General features: G+C 35.9%; 2 long non-coding RNA genes across 2 annotated transcripts; both read left to right on the forward strand.

Annotated features, from left to right (window-relative positions):
- Positions 1–2031: 2031 nt before the first annotated feature.
- On the forward strand, positions 2032–2841 carry LOC145550310 (uncharacterized). The gene is made up of 2 exons (XR_014086213.1): positions 2032–2268; positions 2361–2841. It is a non-coding gene; the product is annotated as an uncharacterized LOC145550310 (long non-coding RNA).
- A 9380-nt stretch (positions 2842–12221) lies between these two features.
- LOC145550308 (uncharacterized) lies at positions 12222–13641 on the forward strand. The gene is made up of 3 exons (XR_014086212.1): positions 12222–12466; positions 12647–12677; positions 13228–13641. It is a non-coding gene; the product is annotated as an uncharacterized LOC145550308 (long non-coding RNA).
- Positions 13642–15401: the final 1760 nt, after the last annotated feature.

Here is a 15401-nt window from a genome sequence, read left to right on the forward strand (position 1 = left end):
AAATATAAGAAACTTGAGAACAAAGAGTAAGAAATTGGAAAAAAGCATAAGAAAGCTAGTCATACATTGTAGAAATCCTTTGCCAAGTAGTGAAACTTTGCAAAAGTGTTGCAGAATTCAGCTGAAGAAGCAGAAGTTTGTGTGCAACATGAATTATTTGAAAAAGTCAAAAGTGAAACAGAGCGTAAGAAAGAGCACAATTAGCACACGAGGAAATTAGTGCAAACCCAGAAATACTTGAAACAATTGAACAGTGAAACATTAAAAAGCTTAAATTAGCGGAAGCAGAAAAACCAGAAATATTTGAAGGAGTAAAACAGAGCAAAACCAAAAGCAATAAGGGTCAGAAGAAGAAGAAAAGTTTGATATATGAATTGATAAAATTGATAAAAGTTTGAGAAGACCTTTGCAGACAGTAAAACAAGTAGAACCAAAGCAATATTCAGAAAAGTAGACAAGCAAAATGCATAGAAACATAGAAATAGTTGAAACAATTGAATAGTGAATATACAATATTTATATATTTAATAGTGAATTAATAGTGATATATATATTGTATAAATTATATAATATATAAATTATAGCAGAATTCAGCAGAAGAAGCAGGAGTTTGTGTGCAACCTGAATTATTAGAAAAAGTCAAAAAGTGAAACAGAGTTTAAGAAAGAGCATAACTGAAACAAAAGGAAATAAGTGCAATCCCAGGAATAGTTGAAACAATTGAATAGTGAAACAGTAATAAGTATAAAAATTAGTGGAAACAGTAAACCAGAAATATTTGCAGGAGTGAAACAGAACAAAAGCAAAAAGGATCAGAAGAAGTAGAAATGTTTGATATATGAATGTATAAAATTGATTAAAGATGTAGAAGATCTTAAAAGATAGTAAAACCCATAGAACCCGAAGGAAAACAGAAAAGTAGACAAGCAGAATGCATAGACACAGATAAAAACAGAGCACAAGAAGAAAATACATTGAAAGAATAGGAGAAAGTGTGACAAGGTTTTACTCCAGAGGAGTTTGACAGAAAACAGTAAATCCTGTAGCAATAATAGTAATAATTCCATAAAATAGACACTAGTGGCTACATTTTAATGCATAAAATATTTCTCTACAGTGAAATATGAATGAACAGCATAATTTTGTTTATAAAGGAGTAGAAAAAGTTCAAAAACGGCAGTTACTAGAGTGGCCACTCAAGTAACTGAAATCAGTTACAGAGTTCCAACATAGGAAATAATGGGGCAAAAAATTTGCACAAAAGGGCAATTATTTCAAAAAGTGCAATAGTGAAGTTTACCAAAAGTCATAGCTCCATTCTCCTGAAGGAGCTGAACGTTTTGATATATAAATTAGTACAATTAGTGAAAGATAGTGAGAGTAGTTAAACCATGAAAAACGTACGGAAGACAGAATAATAATAAAGATAAAGAAAAACAGAATCACTATAAGTGAGAATGCATTGAATGCATTCTCACTGATAATAATAAAGAGAAACAGAAACACTATAAGTGAGAATGCATTGAATGCATTCTCACTGATAAAGATAAAGAAAAACAGAAACACTATAAGTGAGAATGCATTGAATGCATTCTCACTGATAATAATAATAATAATAATAATAATAAAGAAAAACAGAATCACTATAAGTGAGAATGTATTGAATGCATTCTCACTGAAAATAGCTGTTCCTAGCGAAACAGCCGTGAGAATGCATATTTGCAGAATGACTGCTGCAGAATTGCAAGAAAATGTGGGGAATATATATATATATATATGTATATATATGTGTGTATATATATATATATATATATATATATATATATATATATATATATATATATATATAATATAGATATATATATATATATGTATATGTATATATATATATATATATATATATATATATATATATATATATATATATATATATATATATATTTTTATATATATATATAGGCAATGAATATATTCATATTCATTGCCTAAATGGTCTGAAAATAGCTAGTTGCTAACCAAACAAGTGGTAGTTCCGGTTTGCAGTAAACGTTGTGCCCATAAATTATACAAAGCTTCATGGGGGTTAGGAATAAGGTGGATATATATGATAAAAAATATGTGATTACTGTCGAAATGGAGACTGACAAACCAAACAAGCGAGAGATTCTTCTTGAATGTATCAAAACCATTAACATTTCTCCTGCTCTCTGGCAGCCTCTGGATGTTGATGTGGAGAAGAGAAGCATCAGAGCAGATATAAGAATGAATGTAAAAGAAATCATGGAAAGTATCAAACAATAATTTTACCACAAATAAATCCCTCTCAATAAATGATTGTTGCCTATTCCTGTCTGTTGCAGGCAGCCAATAAGAAAACGGGAGTCATAAGCACGGAAAAGAATCCCAAACAAAGAACATCTGGCAGGAGTCCGGTGGACAATATAGAGGGAAGACTGCAGTTGATGTGTGGAAACAACGTGAATAAATGATGACAATAAAAGAATATAAACTTTTGTCATAAGCTTATTGATGTCGATTTGTTTATTGCCGTCAATTTGAACAATTTCAAACATTCCCTTGATTTATGTGTTCCAAAAATATTTACAGATAATATCAATTACTTTCTCATTGTGAAAGTAGAATGCAATCTGTAGAGACTCACACAGAGAGAGAAACAGCAGTTAGACAATTTTATTGGACCGAGAATTTGGCGCTCGGACACCGGCGGAAGACCTGCGAGCCGAGAATTGCAGCGAGCTTGAATGATCGGCTCGAACGAAGCTCAGAGGTCTTCCCCCGGACCCAGTCACTGGTGGTGGAGCGGAGCTTGGAGAGAGGAGTCTTGAGGGGACCTGGAGGCATCTGGGTGGCTGGTGGTGGAAACGGGGATGAGGTGGGTTGAAGCAGGGCTGAAGCGGGTGGATCTGTGGTTGCTTCGCCTTTTGAAGGATCTCTTGCCAGGTGATTGGATGGAGGTAGAGAGGTGGTGCGTCCTGATTGGTTGGGATGAAGCCGTGGTGATAAGTGATGCCGGAAGAGTCTTACAGGTTGAATTTCCGCCTAGGGCTACATTTTTAATTTGAGTTTCTGTGATAATTTCAGCTCCTGCTAATTTATGCTTCTTGTTACATTTCACTATTCAACATTTTTAAAGAGTTCAGGTTTTGTACAAATTTTGGCTTCTGTTAATTAGTATAAAATTAGTGGAATGACTATTTTTCTAAAACACCACTTAAAGTGTATTTATAGTTTAACACTTCCCACTTTGACATAATTAGATTCATAATAATGAACTGACAGTTTAAATATGCTGAACCATGTATTAAAAACATACTTAAAAAATACAATTGTTTATATAGCTTTGATAGATGCTTGAATATGGTCTCCAGTAACAAAAAAAGCGTGTTATGATCGAATAAATAGGTTGATACGTCATCGTGACTGCTAAACACATAACGCTGAGTGGGTGGACCGCTCCAAGATGGCCGCCCTAAATCTCGTCAGCGACAATAGTGAGAGCAGTCACTCATCACAGTCACAGAGCGCTGTTCATGACAGTGTTGAACAAGCAGTGCTATTTAGTAAGACTTACATCTAATACATTTTGAACTTTGAACAAAAGCCACAGTAAAGCATGAATACGATCCTGTAATTTCCTGCTTGGAATTACAGGATCGTTTTAGCGTTCGTGTTGCGTTTAAATGGGGCTCGGAAAAACTGATTATGACCTGCTAAAAATTGGATTAAACAGTTGTGACTACTGAAAGGAAGTGTACCTAAGGCATAGATATTGGAAGTGCGGGGAAGAAAAGAAGAAGAAAAAAGGACCTTTCAGCAGAGATGTGGAATGACTCTGGGCGCAGAATTTCTAATAAAATGCCCGCAATTGCTGACGGGCCCGGTTCGATGTGCGGGGTGTGACTGTTGCAGGCAGCCAATCAGAAATCACTGAGTCATAAAAAAATTAAGGGAATCCCAAACAACGAACAGCTGACAGCAACCGAGAGTCCGGTGGACATTATAGAGGGATGACTGCAGTTGCAGTTGATATACGGAAACAACGTGAATAAATGATGACAATAAAAGAATATATATATATATATATATATATATATATATATATATATATATATATATATATATATATATATATATATATATATATATATATATATATATATACACACACACAAATATTTTCTGGAGCGATTAACGATTTATACTTCCTCCTTGTGATTCCTCCTTGTGAAAGTAAAAAAATTAATTAATCACGACTGTAAGTCGAATCTGGCTACTGACTGTAAAGGCTGCATTCCTTATTTGATTGGATGTGAAGACGCTCGTGAGCGCTGCATGTAGGCTATAAATACGTTCCATCCAAATCGCCGTTGGTCATTTTCAGCATTTCCAGAAGACGACAAAAGTAAGTTTTGTCTAAATTCTTAATTTCTGGGTTATTTGCTATGTTCATATGTTTCGAGCTACAGGTAAATGTAATAACATTGAATCGGAAGTAAAATGTTACAACTTTATTTATTGACAATTGTTTCATGACGTGTAATCGGGAGCCGCCCACCTCGGTCCAACGGGTGGATAGTTAAGCGGGCCAGCCCGTTGAGTTGTAGCAACCAGCCTTTAATCTTTAGTTCTATCGGCCCCTAGGTGAGATTTAAAAGGCGTTCTTAAGTCGGTGGTCCTAGATAAAAGCATTAAATAATAAATAATAATAATAAATCTAATAACTAACTTCTATAGTTAAAACCGGTGGCGCCACCACCAGTTTTAACTTGCCGTTAAAACTGCCGTTGGGCGGAGGTTAAACTACCTAACAGTTAAAACTGAATGTCCGTTTATTAACACTGTTAGGTGAAGCCTAACTGTGACTTCTTTGGAACAAACGGTTCAGCCGTTGAATACTGAATACAGGATTTTGGTTCAACGGCTAAACCGTTTATCAGGTGTTTATCTGCTGTAAAGTGTTGAACAGCTCTTTAACCATTTGCCTGTTCAGTTGAAACTGCTGTTTATTGTGTGGTAAACAGCTTCTTCGCTTTAATATGTGTCCTTTGCCCCATTAAAGCGTGGGGCTGAGGAGGTGACACTGTTGACTCTTGATGGGGTTTGTAATACTGACATTTTGTTTCTGTCCTTCACTTCCCCCTAGGATGGCTCTATCTACCATAATAAACCGCGCACAATCGCCGATCTACAGGCCACCACCAGTAAACATCGCAGTTATAAAGATAAGAGAGGAAGAAAAAGTAATTAGCTGGGCAGTAAAGGAGGGTAAAGCAAAGGTATTACAGAAAAAGAAAAATCAAATTCTAACTGTCACAGATGGGCAAACGATTGGAAAAATAATTATATTTGAAAAAAATTCAAAAAACCTTTGTGAGGGCCAATCTTATGTGATGAGGAGCTACGCTCTCAGGGGCTCGGAGCCGCCCCTTATCATTAACGTTACTCCCGCCACGCAATTTTATAAAGGGCCGAAGGTGAACATCACTCCAGAGCTTTTACAGAAAGCAGAGGCCATTTTAAACCCAGCAGCACCAATGGCCCATCTGGAGAAGGCAGCAGAGTCAAAAGGACTGATGACGGTGCAAGGGGAAATTGTGGAGGTAGGATTTTTCTTATATTTCTTAATTTTTTCCATAAGAGAGGACTTAATTTGCTAACTGTAAATCTCAACTGGGTAGAAGATAACATGAAAGGCCCCATTACAGAACAATATGCGAACTCTAAAAGTACTTTTCTTTGTACTTCTCAGTTTGCTGCGGTCAGGCTTGTGATGTCGGGAAAAATGATGGTGCCAATCCGGACAGTGCGGCTGAAAGAGGTATAATAACTTGTTTTAAGACTTGTTCAAAGCTGCAGTTGTCATTTATTTTTAAAACAAATAATATTTGGATAAAAAAAGGTAAGTGCCTAAGGAAATGGGGTGTGTGTGTGTGTGTGTGTGTGTGTGTGTGTGTGTGTGTGTGTGTGTGTGTGTGTGTGTGTGCGTGTGTGTGTGTGTGTGTGTGTGTGTGTGTGTGCGTGTGTGTGTGTGTGTGTGTGCGTGTGTGTGTCAAGTTCATGACATAAAACCAGCTTTTGTGTCATGAACCAGCTTGCATGTTAATTTTGCAGCGTCTGGTCAGAAAAGGTAGATTGGTGGGTTTTGTTTGTTTGTTGACTTTTTGAGAACTCTTGGATAAATCTCTAATTTTTTTGTCAATAATTCTTTTAATTACAGGGCAGCTGCACAATGCCCGTCTCCCTTTGGAGGGAAGCAACCCTGGTGGAACTGGCAATTGGCCAACAGGTCAAAATTACACATGTTCGGTGCCAGGATTCTGGCTATGGATTACAGCTGCAAAGCACAACCTTTACAACAATTCAGGTATGTTGTCAATTCCTGAAGAAGTAAATTAATTTTAAGTAGATTTAGACATTTAAAGCAAAATGTGCATATATTTTAAAATTGAGGCATTCTAATTAAAATTATTTGCTAAACTTTGGAGATATACACAAAGTGTGAAAAGTGCCACTGCTCAGAGCTAACCTTGTAATTTTTTGTCAACTTCAAAATTATGGAATGGTTATTACATATTTTGATATCCTGGAAACCATTCAATATTTTCTGACTCAAGTCTATTATGCTTTGCCAAAAGAAGACTTAAATAAAGGAGAAACAACAATTAACATAAATGCACCACAAATCTGGAACCAACATCCACAATGTTAATGTTTTTGATGATGGTGTGTGACCAAATGTCATGCTTGTTGTTGTTGCTTCATTTACAGTTGCTGACTGTATGATATTTTATTATATGAATAACTTTGAACTTGCTGATTGCTGAAATGCACAAAACAAATGATCTTGGACTTAAAAAAACATAAACCTGAAGGAAATAGCATATGTAGCAAAAGATCAAACAAGTTGCTACTGTTATTTGACATTTAACCTTGGTGTTGGTTTTCCTTTTTTGTTCTCATTTTTAGATGATAACATGAAAATTGACATACCTGATTATATTTCTAATATAAAATACTATATTTTTGTACTGTATTAACAGGAAAAAATGGAAGACAAAAAAGCGGCTGTCGTCATTGGTGTCATGGACACTGAAGACCAAAACGAAAAACATGTCCTCCTGGACAGTGATGAAGTCTATCGGATTGCTGCAGATTTGTGGAGTCCATTTGATGAAATGCTGGAAGACGGGAGCCTTGTTGTGGATATTGAGGTTCACGGAAATGAGATAAAAAAAATAATCAAAAAATAATTGCAATTTAAATAAATGTTTTCAGTTCAGTTTTTCAACTTTTTTTCACTATTAAAATTGTTGACTAATCTCTGTTTATGCTTTTTAAAGGTATTTGTTGTGTTTCACTCTTGAAATTTCAGGTCTTTTAGAATTTTTTTGCTTGCTTTGTTATAGTTCATAAAATAATCAGTTAATCTGTTCAAATTAAATTGGTGATTACTATTGAATGACACTTTCTTCATATAACATAAACTTTGGTCATGACATTTACACCATATATATATACAAGTGGAAATCCTTCACATATTCAGTGATTGTGAGTCTGAAAAGTAGTATGATGAAATTTAACTTATACAATCATATCCCTTTTCCATGCATTAATTCACAACGTTTTCTGCCTGTTTTAAATATTCTCAACTCTTCCGGCGCTAGAGGGGGTAAAATGAATTAAACTTCACTTTTTGACTTTTTTCAGGTTATTCAGGTATGTGTGTGTGTGTGTGTGTGTGTGTGTGTGTGTGTGTGTGTGTGTGTGTGTGTGTGTGTGTGTGTGTGTGTGTGCGTGTGCGTGCGTGTTTGGTGTTTGTGTAATTAGACTCTGACGGTGAGGCTGTGAACCTGCTGTGTTGTGCTTAAAAGTAAAGAGAGAAAACGTTAAAGTACAACTGAAAACCACGTATTCCTTTAAGTCTGTAACAGCGCAGCTACTGTAAAAGATCTGAAAAAAGTCGGTTAGCAAGTTGCTAACATGTAAACAAATTGCAGTTCCTATTTGCGGCAGAAGTTGTGCCCATATATTATACAAAGTTTCAAACCTTCATTTACACCATATACATGCAAAATGTACCATTGTGCACTGTGTAATATACATAACAATGAACTGACAGCTCTTTCTATGACTCCTCACATTGTGATGAAATCACGCACAAATCAGAGACCAAATTGCAGCAAAATTTTCCTACCATCTCAAAACTTAAGATTCCCCCTCAAAGCATTAAAATTATATAAATTCTACTATAAAGTAAGAGATCACAATAAAAAATACCACTTTTATCAGTTCCCAAAACGTGGGTTTTCTGCACAGTCAGGTTGGAGAAATCCCCCTCCGCACCATTTAGCTTTTAGTTTCCACGCACGAAGCAGGAAGATAACGGGGAGGGTAATCAGCTTGGCTCGAGTGATCTTTGAAGCAGGAGCGCCGTTGTTAGCACCTCATTCAGAGCTGCTAAAAATTCATTCAGAGAGCATGGGAGGGGGTTTCAGGTGAATTTCGACCCTGACGTGAGGTTACAAAGCCAATATTTTTAAAGTATCCAAAGTTAAGAGTCTTCTCTGTGTCAAGTCATACCGAACATTGTCGGTCAGCCGACCGAAAATTTACTTTCTACACCGTATTTGATGACAGGGCATGTAAATGGACACGCCCCTTTAAATCCGTCAGCTGATTTTAATTAGCCGGAAAACCATAACATTTTGGGCAAAAATTGTATGCGGGATAGTTTTTGAAGGATGAAAGCCTTTAGCGGACCATAAAAATAAAAATAAAAAACACGTGTAGCGGTTTTTTTTACGGAGAAATCCAAACCTGAGAGTATTGCTCAAATGGATAATGACAACCCAAACAAGCGAGAGGTTCATATTGAAAATGACAAAACCATTAACATTTCTGTTGATGAGAAGAGACGCAGATACAAGGGCAAAACAATATAATTATTGTTAATATATGAATCGAAGCGTCAATCTTCCTACCTAAGAGTCTTTCTACTTTTTTTGCATTTCAGCAGCAGTCATTCAGAAAATATGTATTCTCAAGAGTGCATATTTGCAATTCTTATAATTCTCATAGCCATTCTCAAGACTATCTCTTGAAGCATATATATATATATATATATATATATATATATATATATATATATATATATATATATATATATATAATATATATATATATATATATATATATATATATTAATCATTATTTATTTGTGACATTATTAATAATTATTTACTTGTCTTTGTATAGTTACATAAATATGTATTGCTATTGTAACCGGATCCTTTTCTGCGTTGTGCTGGTTTTTGAGTGAATGGACCGTGACACAGTTTCTTTCAAGCGGATGATTCTCGGTTTATTTCTGACGAAAATACAGACAAAACAACCGTGTTATAGGCTGCCCGCTCCAAGTCCTACACCAAACAAAAGTATAAAACAAAAATTAACTTAATAGATCTATAAATAAACTGAATGTATTTAGATGGAAAAATGAAAAGCACACACCTTTCCCGCAGGACAACATGACATGTCAAAAGGGGAGGGGCTAAGGGGCGCAAACAATTTAAAGACAATACCACAGAAGAAGAAATAAAACGGAGGGGCTTCAGATCTTAAAATAACACGGTTAAAACAATGACAGAGGTGTTTCAGTAAGATAAGGACCAAGACAAATAACCAAAAGAAGACATTTTATGTAATTATAATAAAAGAGAATTACAACCAGGTTACATTATTACTAAATAATTTATTAATTTATGAACGGCTGTGCTTTGTAATTTGCTCTTCATACATCAATATCAGAATATTCTATTCCTATTCTATTGTTATAGCCACTAATCATATTTAAATATGCTGAACTATGTAATAAAAACATACTTAAAAAATACAATTGCTTATAAAGCTTTGACAGATGTTTGAATATGGTTTCCAGTAACAAAAACGCGTGTTATGATTGATTAAATGCGCTGATACGTCATCGTGACTGTTAAACACATAACGCTGAGACTCATCAACACTCATCAACAGAGCGCTGTTCATGACAGTGATGAAAAAGCAATGCTATTTAATAAGACTTAAATCTAATACATTTTGAACTTTGAATAAAAGCCACAGTAAAACATGAGTAACGAAGGGAAATAAGGAGTATATCTGATTTTGAATCTAATTATTTAAATTTTGCTTAAATGGTTTGCACCTCCGGTTTGCACCTGTGGTTTTGTGTAATCCTAGCCCGCCGTTAATTTTATTAACTGCGGGATGAAGAAAAAAAGACCTATAAGTATGGATGTGACCATGACTCTGAGGTGGATAATTTCTCCCAATGCCCGCTTTTGCCGACAGTCCTGCTTTAGTGTGTTAGTTGTTATGTCTGTGGCGAGAACAAGAGCACAAACAAGAACACGTTAACCTGCCACGGCTTTATGGACATGCGCAGTTGAGTGGCTTTAAGTGGCGTTCATTGAACGTCACCAGCATTTGATGAGCGCCTCTCCCACAGTAAATTACATTTATATTTTCTATTTAATATTTTTTATGACAGTGATGAAGAAGCAGTGTTATTTAATAACAGTTTATGCCAATACATTTTGAACTTTCAACAAAAGTCACAGTAAGGCATAAGTAACGAAGGGAATTAATAATTAGTCTATATAATTTTGAATGTTATAATTAATTCTAATTCGATAAAAAATAAATGCAGTTCAAAATGTTTGTTTCAAAACCCGAATTGTACATGAGACTTAAAATTGGTGCCAAATCTTTCTTGAATTGATTTAACAAGCATGTAAAAGCCACAGTCGTAATCGAAGTGGAAATGTCTGAGTCCTCCTGAATGCCTCTGACGCATGACGTGACGTTCTTTGCCGTTACTTCTCACTTCTTCGTTTGTCCCCAACAGGTAAGCGGTGTGTTATTTGGGTCTGTCGTGATAATAAAATTATAAACAATGAGAACGGTTTCCTTGTCAAATAGTTATTACATAATTGCTTCTTAAGTGTGGCTGTAACTTAATAAAGCTGAAAGCCGCTATACGGAGTTTTTTTCTGATAGCAAACAATCATTAGCATATGCTAAAATTGACGGTATCACTCGTATGAAAACCTGTCCATTCAGATTGCAGAGGGTATTTCCAATTGACTTAATTTATAACCATGTATGTTAGTATTTGTCTTCATGATCAGCTTCTATTCAGCTAAATATGTATAAAATTGCTACCGTAACCTCGGAGTTGATTAGACTTTTCAGTTCAACTGAAACGGACTGTCAGCCGTTAAGAGGCTGTTCGATAAACGTTGCTTTGTTCTTGGGTTGTGACGTGCAGAGCTGGCTTGCAATAATCAGAAAATGTAAGAGATGAAAGACGGTTTCATTCTTAAAGATATTAATAATCGCTTCTTAACGAATCGCCATACCATAATGAAGTTATAAACCGCTAACCCTCCTATTTCTGATGGGTGCCGACCGTTAGCATGATATGCTATCATTGACGCCTACTATATATCTTAACTGAAAACCATTCTATTCAGAATGAGGAATGTATAATAATTTAATTAACCTTATGCAGTATAGTTTCCATAATCTAATTTATAAACATATATTGTTAGCATTTGTCTTTATGGTCATCAAAGTAGTTAAAAAGAAATGCAACCGCGGCAATTAATTGGACTTTGCGGTTAAAAAACGTTGCTTTCCGTTAACTGTTGGAATTCACCTAAATATACACAACGTGTTGTGTATTTTTCTGATCAAGTCAATAATTGTGAAATAACACACAGTGTCTTTTCACAGATAAAGAAAACTGCTAACCAGCGTTCTTTGCCTGGTAAGTACATTGCAAAGTTCAGCAGCCTGTCGAGCGCAAATGTTTTTAACAATAAATTTGGAAATATACGATTAGACAGTGACAATGTGGAAAACCTGAATGTTTTTGACAGTTTCATTCTGAACCAACATTTTATGAACGCAGAAATCTCACAAATTGGACTGAAAATATTTAAAGCTTTTTAGCAAACTTCCTCATTTTGTTGAAATTTTTTTTCTGTACTGTGCTACCATCTTTGTGCACTAAACAAATGTGTAACAAGGTGGTGATCTTATGAGCTGTCTAAAATCCATATACATTACAATCTTAGTATCTAAAAAACAGACTCGATGTCTTTTTAAAAAATCCTCTTAGACAGAACCTTGTCTGGAAACATAAATAAGGTAATAGTGTCACTCCCAACTCTTCATTGCAATAGAATTTCAAATGCACTATTAAAATGGCCCTATTAGGGACAGATGCTCACAGCAGAAGCAGAGTGATGCAAACATAGGACTGCTGCTTTTTACGTTAGGCTGTTTTGTCTATGTGCCTTTGTTAAATAAATTCAATAAATTTAACTGTTATTTCCCTCCTTTCAGACAACCTAGATATTTCCACCAAATTCTGCTCAGTGAGGTGAGTACTAGCAGCATGTGGCTTTATTTGATTTAAAAAAGTTAACTGAAACGTCCAGAAATGTCTAGATCAAAGCAGCTTGTGTACAGAGGACAAAGAACCTTAGCGGATATGTGTGTTCTGGACTCCTGAAGGTTTTCTGGTCAGCTAATAACAAACTGTTTCTACTCTCCCTCACAGAGAGAAGTGGACCCAAACACCTTTCTCCCTGGTGAGCGGATGTTTCAACGTGGATCAGCCGAGCTGTCACAGCTGATCCAACTTGACTCACACACAATTTGAATAAAATCATGTCCACAAACATTTGCTTTAAATTAGATTCAAACAGGATATGTTGGTTATGCTCACATGACGACCCTGTTGTCCAAAACCCTGTAAGAAACATGACTCAGTACTGCAACAACCCTCTGAGTTGTTTTCTGGACTCATGATGAGGTTTTCTGTCACTCACTTTAATCTCTGTGATGAAGAAGGTCAAGTCAACATTAAATTCTGCTAAAGCAACTGGCTCTTTTATCTGTTGGTATGCTGGGATGCATCTTATTTCAGTAAGAATATCATAATCTCCATTCATTGAACTATTTCCATAAAGGTCATGAAAACACAGCAACAACCCAATTCACACCACAAAGCTTAGTTCACAATAGTAGTAGGTATGAATCTCTTCACAGTTTGAACCTTTTCAGATGAAATCTGACCCAGAAGCTGCTCTGTTGAGAATGTTTCATTTGGATGTCTATTGGCTGTTCTTTGTCTCGCAGGTGTTCCACGGACCCTCTTTTCTAACCACTGTCGGAAGCATTTTAATTTTCCAACTGTGTTTTTTCCTTTCCTCTTCCTTCCAACATATCTGGAAAACCATTTACTGTGCATTTTACTATCCCATCCCTAAACTCTCCTACGAATTTCTTCAAAAACCAGCATCCCAATAGGTGGCCTGGTTTTTCCGAATTCAGGAGCCTGGTTTACCAGTAACCAGAGTTCCCTTTATTTCTTCAACCATCAGTTTACTGCCAAATTGATGTTTGCCTGTCTCTCTTAATCTAGTTTACCAGTAACTAGATCTGTTTTCCACTCACATCTTACGTCCTGTGACCTCTGAACAGTTCTTCTATTGATTTTGTGACATGAATTTTGTGGCATTGATTTTGTGGCTATACATTTGAGAAATCCTACTTCTATCGAGTTCATCAGTAACTCATCTGACTATCATTGAGAATCTGAGAGAATCTCCCCTCTCACTGCTCTGTCTTTCCTGTCTACCTCTCTCCACCGTAAGAGTAAATAACTGGGAAGCTTCACACATCTAAGACGTCATTTTTGAGTAATCTCTTAAGTTTGAAAAGCTTCCATTTAAAAATTGGCCAAAAATAATTACTCAAAACAGGTCAACTAAAAACTTGATCTGTATAAATTTTGAAATTGAAAGCAAAGTTTGCTTTCTGCTGAACTACATTGCTCCAATTCTAATTGGACTTAAGTAAAGCTCTGGTCTTGTCTGACAAAATATATTTATAGAGCACTATTGGCATAAAGTCAAAAACAGTAAAAAGAAAAAACGTAAAACTTTGATATTTCTAAGACGTCTTTTTGAGTAATCTGATTTGGACCTGAAGTTTAAAAACACTTCTATTTCAAAATTGGATTATAATTTTCTATTTTAAATAATTTCTGAAACAGATCAACTAAATACTTGATCTGTATACATTTAAAAACTGAAAATTAATCTTCTGAGCAAAATCTTTATTGAACAAAATTCCAATTGGACTGAAGTAAAGCTCAGTTTTTATCTGAGCTGCCTAATCCGTGTTCCTGCTTGCTGCTACTGACGTTGGACTGAACTTCAGGTTTGTTCACAGGTTTGTACTGACTAGCTATTCAACACTAATACATTGATTGTAAGTGCATTGGTGTAGTTTTGTGTTGTATCTGCTTATCTTGAGATAAAAAGATCAACAACGACCATTGGAGTTGCTGTTTCCTGCCTGACCTGTCCAGAAGTCTAAACAACAATGCCCAGAAAGAATCAGCGTTCCCAGGCTCAGAAGCTCAGATGGCAGAAGGAGAAACAGCCTCAGAGCGATAAAGTGACAGGTACTGACTCGGAGAACAAGTCAGTTGGAGAGTCTTTTGAACGACAGCAGGTAAACAATATAAGTGAAAACAGTTTATCCTCTGTGACACTATCTAATGGAAACACTGCCAAACCAGTATTTCAGCATAATGCAAGAGATACAAAAAGTGCATCACAAATGTCTTATGCTGACATGGTGAAAAGGGGACGTGGTTCAGCTCAGCAGTCTCGAGTTAATGTAGAACTTCAGCCATCAGTGATAAATGTGTGTGCCTCACGGAGTCAAGATTCGTTAAAATATGGAAAATACAGGAACAGTCAGTGTATGGCAAACAGTTTGGTTTTTCTGGCTTTTTTCCATGAGAATGAAACAATTACCAGACCAGATCTTGACCTCATTCTGGATAAAGGTGATGCCGTGTACAGACAGGCTAGAGAAAGATTTCCTCGTAGCATCCATTTGGCAACTGATGAACTACCAAATGAGGTACTGGCACGCAGGTCAACATATCAGATCGCCATGACTCCAGTACCCGTATGTGGAACATTTGGAGGTGGACAGAGTTTTCCAAGCCTGGAAAAAGCATTGAGACAATTGTCATCAGATGTACAATATGGGCTGCTGATCATGTCAGGCTTGGCCATTGGGGTTTTTAGAAGCAGATTTGGTGAGTATGGATACTTTGACCCACACACAAGGAACAAAAATGGAATGCCAATGACATGCAATCTTTTAAACTTTGGCACAGCAGTGATGCTGAAATTTTCCCGTCTTAGTGACATGATTCACAGATTAAAATCAGTGTACACAATGCTTAATGTTCCATCATCTTGTGCATTTGAACTCCAGCCCCTCTCATT

The sequence above is a fragment of the Poecilia reticulata genome, unplaced genomic scaffold (assembly GCF_904066995.2).
Source record: "Poecilia reticulata unplaced genomic scaffold, P_reticulata-male-v2 Scaffold_32, whole genome shotgun sequence".
Classification (NCBI taxonomy): Eukaryota; Metazoa; Chordata; class Actinopteri; order Cyprinodontiformes; family Poeciliidae; genus Poecilia; species Poecilia reticulata.